Source organism: Bidens hawaiensis, unplaced genomic scaffold (genome assembly GCF_021521415.1).
Source record: "Bidens hawaiensis isolate Kalapana, Puna unplaced genomic scaffold, B.hawaiensis_p1.1 tig00022487_1, whole genome shotgun sequence".
Lineage (NCBI taxonomy): Eukaryota > Viridiplantae > Streptophyta > Magnoliopsida > Asterales > Asteraceae > Bidens > Bidens hawaiensis.
The window spans coordinates 329,465-337,104 of NW_027493497.1; positions in this window are offsets into that span (position 1 = coordinate 329,465).

The following is a 7,640-nucleotide window of genomic DNA, read 5'->3' on the forward strand; positions in this document are numbered from 1 at the left end:
GGTGGCGGAGCAGCGTGCGACGGCTATTGCGGCGCCGGAGGTGGAGGTCGCCGGTGGTGGAGGTCGCGGTGGTGCGGTGGCGAAGGGGAGGAGATGAAGGGGAGGAGAAGATAGAATGAAAGGGGGCTAGGGTTTGGAATAAGATAGAAGATGTAGAAGATCTAAAAAGAGGAAGGCCCATGTCTTTCAGGATTAGAGGGTGCGAAGACGTTTTTTAATGAAATGTCTTCAGAAAAACAAACAGTCTGCAAGCCTAAGATCTTCAGACAAAAAACAAACACCACCTTAGTGAGTGTGAAGAGTGGAACAATTATTGTCTACGTGGTTGTGATATGCCAACGCTTTTTACTCACCCATTGAGAACATTTCAAGCAAAATAATGTGATTTCAAATAAATTTAATAATGTGAAAGTTTATTTATATATTCAGTAAATAACTCGATTAAGGAAATGATGGAACATGGAGAGATATAGAACGGATCTAAGAATAGCAAGAAACTGTTTGATACTTTCATGTGTACTTGTTGGAGGATATGGTTGTGTATGAATGATATAAAGTCTTCAAGAACAAAGGGGCATTGAGCTTTAAGTTCATGGTGAGCATGAAAGAACAGTCGCTATGCTATTTGAGTAAAAAATATAAATCAAAATGATGTAGTTTAAATGTTAAATGCTTCGTTTTAAATATTTATAACTTGATTTATTGTTGTTATAATACTTAAAATAACGCTGTGGTTAAAAAATAAATAAAAGTAAAAGTTTTTCTCAACCACTTTTCTGTTTTTATTGTGTAGTTCCAATTACAAAAGAATGCACATTAAATAGCAATACATGTTTCCAGCAAAAACTGGGAAAGGTAATTGTATCAACTGTCAATAGCCGCATTTTCTAAAAGCATGCTTAATATCAGTAAATGTGTCTCACCATTTGAAATCATAGATTAAACCAAATCAACTAAAGAAAAATGTCACATCGACTCATTATTATAATGTTTTTAAATAAACCAACAATCAAGTCGTTTATGCTACTAACTTTCTGGGTTACTCAGTTGCTTATGATAATAAAGATAAGAACTAGGTTTTTTTACGAGAGGTCGTAAGTTCAAATTCAAACCGCACAGGGGGTTTATTCTATATGTGTTACGTCAGAGGGTTTCGACCTTTGTGGCGGCGCAACTTGTGTCAAGTGGCATCCAAGGAGAAGGTTCCTCTGGGGATGCGAAAAGGGCCCGAGAATCAGAGTTTATGCTCTTTGGAAGAAATTCTTTAGGGGTTTCAAACCGGGGTCGACCGCAAGCCAATATGGATCACCCAGTTATAGTAAAGACAGAAGACTGTCGCTACTAAAAAAAAGGTTTATGCTACTGTTTAGTGATTGGACCTATTGACCCAGACAACTTAATAATTAATTTTAAAATATATTTAAATATAACATAGATTATAAAGAATATTTTTCTAACACTTAGTAAAAGGGAATTCTATATGTAAACCTTCGTTTTTACTTGTTACTACCTTCTCACACGGTAAGAGAAGAAAAACAATTAATTTGATGTTTTCGGTCTCTTACAATTTGTTGCTCGCCTTTTCAATTTGTTACATTAGACTCCAAGACAAGAAAAAAACTTTTGATTTCATAATTTCCAGGTCGAGTACTGTATAATTTTTGTAGCTTGAGACAAGTTTGTTAACCGCTTAACCCCCCATTTGATTAGGTAGCTAGTTACAAAGGGCATTTCCACCAATGGTATCTTAGTGTGATATAAGGTGTTAGCCCAGACATATTAAACAATTAGATCAAACAAACAAACACGAGATATTGGGGGAACAACCTGCAATTCTTTTCATATGATCAAACGAACATATAAAGAAAGAGAGTTAATAAAAACATTATTCTACACCCCTATTTATATATCTACTTAACTTCCTCTCTAAAACAATTACTACACTCTTTTTAAGACAAAACTTTTCCTAAACCTACAACTCAATTAAGTAAAATAAATCATAACAAATAAACCCGAACTTTAACAATAATTTAGGAGTAACCTATAAGATGTACCTCTTAAAGATTAAGGGTTCGAGGCCCGTATTATTAATTTTCAATTTATTATTAAGATTAGATTGTCGTAGTGGAGATTAGTGTATTATTAATTTTCAATTTATTATTAAGATTAGATTGTCGTTAATAAAAAGTAGCTACCTAGAAATACAAGCAACTTTTTTTTTTCTTTTTCTTTTTCTTTTTGACCAGCGAAAGAAAAATTAATTGTCTTATACAACTAAACCAGCTAACGCTTGGTTCCCATCCCAACCGACTCAGTCATGTTTTAACAACATTTGTTTTCCTTATCAAACCATAACATGCAAAATAAGAATAAAAAAATCCCACATAAAAATATATAGTTCACCACTAAACAAGTCGAATACATGGATTGCAAATAAAAGATTAAATTAAAAAAAAAAAAAAACAAAATTGGGTTTTAACTTTGACCGGAGTCTAGTCTAGAACTAGAAGGGCAATTTTTTACCCGAGCCGTTGACATTACTGAAGAACCCTACCAAGCCTTGCCTATACGGTAAATACGACCTCCTTTTACCACCTTCTCTCTGTTTCACATACAACAACTCATGAACCGCCGGCGACAAGGGTTTCACTTTTCCGGCAACCGTTGACACCATCGGCCCCTTGCCTTCACTGTTACTCCGCCGTAGCAAATCCCTAATCCGCCACCGCTTCGACCCTGAACCCGTAGAACTACTCTTCTTACACTTACTTAATGCCCCGGCATCCGTTTTATTATTGTTATTATTATTATTATTATTATTATTATTATTATTATTATTATGTCTCCACACACAAAACATCGGAGGAGACTCACTGTCGGATGACGTGTCCGAGGTTTCTGTTTCTTCTTGTTCCTGTTCTTCATCAACCTTATTATTGTTTTGCACAAATGGGTTGTAATTAAAAAGAGGAAAACTCGTAGACGAGTGTTCGTGTTCATGCGAGAACTCGAACTCGAACTCGTCTTCTTCTTCGGCTTCGTTATGTAGCTGAGTACTGATTCTCGCGGCGGAGGTGGAGGCAGAAGAGTAGCAGTTGAAGCTAGGGCAGAACCCTATATCATCAACAAGTTGTTGTTCCTGTTGATGTTGTGGTTGCATATTGTTTAGCAATCCCTAGAAAGAAATTAATTATGTGAATGAAGAAATAATAATAACATGGGATTTGGTGGTAGGGGTTTATATAAGGAAGGGAACGTGGGGAGGTGCATATGGAAAACAAAATATCCTTGGTTTAAAATAGGAGCACTTGTTACATTAGATTAAGTTCCTAGGCTTTGACATACCAATTTTATATGATATGATGATTATTTATTTCTTTATTAAAGAAATACGGATCATGAAAGTTAAATTTTTAGAAAAATATAATAACACACGTCGTCAATTCTTTACGAAAATAGCGTATGTTTCTAGAATCAATAATCAAAATGTGTATTTTACTAGTCAAAAAGTAATAAAATGTTTACTTAAACAGCTTTTTTTTATAATATGTTCATCTTCAATTTTGTTGAGCATCACACTTTTTATTACTAATTGATGAGATTTTTAACTAACAAGATTCCACGCATTCGTACCTGATTATTTGTTTTTCTCGTACAAAGTCAAAACATATATCAGCATGAGCAAAAAAAAAGACCAGAAGACGAGAAAAATAATGTCGGATGCCAAAAGAAATCCCGTCGGATACCTAACAAATACCATCAGCTTTGCCGATTGTTTGAAAAAGAACTATGGACCCGACAACTTTTATGCCTGGAAGTTGGTTGAATATCTCGTCGGATAAGTATTAAAGCACGTTTAGGGTTGAGTTTGAAAACAAATTATTTACTTATTGACTTTTTTCAACAAGCCTATAAGTTAAAAAGGTGTCTAACAAACACAAAAGTCATTATTTTAGCCTTTTGAAACTGTAAAAAACTATTTTTAAAAAGGCCACAAATATGGGTTTTCCAAAATAATTTTTGAAAAAGCCAATAAGTCAATAAACTATTTTTAAACTCAATCCTAAACATGCCCTTATGAGAGAAAGTTTGTTAAATTGAGATTTTCTTTACTCTTGATTAAATGAACATTTTGATCATTTTTCCATTTATGAAACCTTGGGCAACAAGAAAGCGTAACAAAAGAACTTATAACATTAAATTTTGATTGTAAATACTAAATAAAGAAGAATAAGTAAACTAATAGAGTTTAATATTCCAATTTGTTACTACATGTATATGTGCACAGATGTAAGCTTCAAATTTGCTTTTTTCCGTTTGTGTGAGGTCGCTATCTTTTTTATTAAAAGATGTTAGCTTTAATATAAACATAACTTAAGTTTCACGATTCTTCAAGGCCAAGTTCACACGTATGTGGTATGTGTAAGTTGGTCCGTGTCTCCACCACTATCCATACCTATGAATGAATGCAACAACTAAAACAATACGTTGCAAGTTGCCGTTAAAGTTGTACTACATACTATGTGTAGTCAATTAGGTATTTTAACAAACACATAATTTATAAGTGTATTTATATTAATGTTGTTTAATTCATTATGAAAACCAAATTCACCATATGTATGCATACGAATTGACACTACATAACAGAAAGCCTTTACTGTGGATGAATCCAACAGAATTCCATCGATAAAGGTGTTTTACGTTGGCGATACCCCCCCCCCCCCCGTAAACATGTCGTGAGTAATGCATATATTTAAGGACATATTACCGGTGGAGTTTATATAAGAGTCACCAACGATGGCTAACCAACAACTATAACGCCTTTGCAACAGAGGTATTTGGTTGGTACATAATTCCTTCATAAACTGGTCGAGTAGCCATGAATCAGCTCCGATGTTTATTTAAGGTTATCCTCGATAAGGGAAGTCTCCAAGTATCCTTAAAAATTTTGGGGTTCGGGATGAGCACAAAAAAGGGGTCACTGAAATCACATTTTTAATTATGTGATAACTTGAAAATTTTACCAATTAAATTGTATTTCCAAAGTTAATATAGACCAAAGCACAAAATAATAATAAGAATGTTTTTTCTTATAAAAGTAAAAACACCACCAATCACCAATGGGAATTAAGTACATGATCTTTGATTCCGTAGACTACTACTCTTTTCATTACACCAATGAATCATTTTAATTTGTAAACTTATGTTTTGAAATAAAATTATATATAAAATATAAATAATATTTTTTTAATAATTATGAGTCTCTCTGGAGAATGAGTCTAGGCACGTCACCCTCCTCGACCTTCCTTTGGGTCAGCTCTGTCTTCCATGGTTAACTATTTCTCAGGGAAATTCCACATAAGAAGCTTTTCTTGTTAATGTCGAATTTGCGTCCTATATATAGGTAATTAACCATCTTTGACGAAATTCAAACCAAAGCGTATTCACTACAAACTCGATAATGGGACAGCTTTGAATCATCAATATAAAATAACATATTGTGAATTCCTCAAGCATGCTTTTTTTTTGGAAGGTTCTTTTAAACGCTTCGTCGTCTTGAAGAAACTACTAGATAGTTTATCACTCTCAGGTGACAAATCTTTAAACATAGGAAAATTTTGATTATAGGTCAGACTCATGTATATTACATGCATGATCATTTCCATTTCAACAATCTCGCCATAGATTTTAGCTTTAAGTAGTTTCGACACTCATTCCCTCAAGGCTCGCAAGCATCTTGTAACGTTTGAAAGTATCCCTGTATATTATATGTTATACATTATTGTTTGAACGTGCTCCCTGAAATTTTTGTGAAGCATCAAAGTCACTTCGATTACACGAAATCTGTGTTGGTAAAAAGTAATTTATTGGTTAAAACACTAAAACAAAGTTTAAAGTTTTTATGTGGATTTTATAACCATTAAATTTTATATAGTTAAACCATTTTAATTGTGAAATGATTTAATTAAATTTCAATTAAAACGGTCTTCTTTTTCACATGTACAAGCCATACTTTTCAAAAGTTTCATCCACTTTCCGATCAACCTTTTATTAAATCTCACCAAAAGCCTTTTAACTAATTATTATTTACACAATTTATAGCACTTTACCATGGTTTTCAATGGTTACCTTTTCTATATGTTCAGTAAGCCTGACCCGACAACTTGGGTAGTGGGGTAACCCAAACTCAATAACTTCTACGTATGCCATTCGAACCAACTTTGATTTGAAGCTACAAAGCACCAAGCCATAAGCATGCTTTGCAATAAAATGGACCGAATGGTGCTCGTCGACTGCACCAAAGATACCGTCCCTACCTATGAAGGATTATCTAATGGGCAGTATACTGTACCACAACAATTACTAATTATTTCAACTCTTTCATTTAGTCCTATCAACTTTTATAGCAACCTATTTCAAGATTTATTTCCAACACCCTTAACAAACATAAAGGCCTCTCTGACTCATACTCATCAGGTTTTGGATATGTCCGTCCCATATGTTACCCGTGAGACTTGGTTTTTTTTTTCCATCCTTACCTCTCCCACCTTTTAGGCTCCTTTGTTCTTCCTTTTATCATGAAGACTTTATAAAAGAAACTTTTATGTGGATAATATGACCTTTAAAATGTATTTATTTAATCTATGCTGATTGCAATTTGCAAAGTATAAACGACTTAATGAAAATTCAATCAAGACGGTTTTCTTTTTCAATGTACAAACATACTTTTCAAAAGTTTCATCTTCTTTACTTTAACTTTTTATTAAACCTCAAAAAAGTTTTATAAGACCGTTCACGATGGAGGGGCTTCACCACCCTTCCACGTCATCATTGCGTAAGAAACGAAACTTCGAAGCCTCTCTTCATAAAGCCCTACAACTATTTAAAGCCACTTTAGCATGAGTGAATGGTTGCAAAAGTCGTTTGGCGCTCCCAGGGCGGTCGACTAGGGAGTTGCGAGTACTCAGTTTATGCGGAGAGTACTCGGGGAGTACTCGGACATGGTAAATTATAAAGAAACTTATTTTTGGGAACTTATATATATGTCGAGTATCATAAATTTACTAATATTTATAACAAAATACGTGAATATTAATATAAATAAAAAAGATACATCTTTAAATCCTAAAGCATCTAAAATTTGAAAATCATTAATTGAAAAAATGACAGTCGGTCTTTAATGTTATAGAAATATGAATTGTGTTTAATTTTTTAAAGTCAAAATGTGTTTGAGTTGACTGAATAGATCCAATTGTGGCGGAGGTTAACCATTTTTTATCGATTCCGAGTAACTAGGCGGAGTTAAAGAAAGTCGCATCGGCACCATACTGATGGGTGGATTGTAGCACCACCCTTAAGTGTAGTAATTCTCGTTAAAACGTGTGCGTTTATGTTTAATTTCACGAATTTGGATTACTACACTATATTGTGCGTTTGTAGGTACAAATGCTAAAAATGGCGGTTCAAATGAACTATGATGAAGAGGAGCAAAGGACGCGAGAATTGGCGATGGCAGTCAACAAGTCAAACCAAAACAAGGAAATTAGAACTGAGGCTACCGTAGCTTACGGTAGCCACCGTAAGCTACGGTAGAGCTTCAGCGTGGAGTCCTGGCGTAAACAAAAGATAACTAGCGTAGC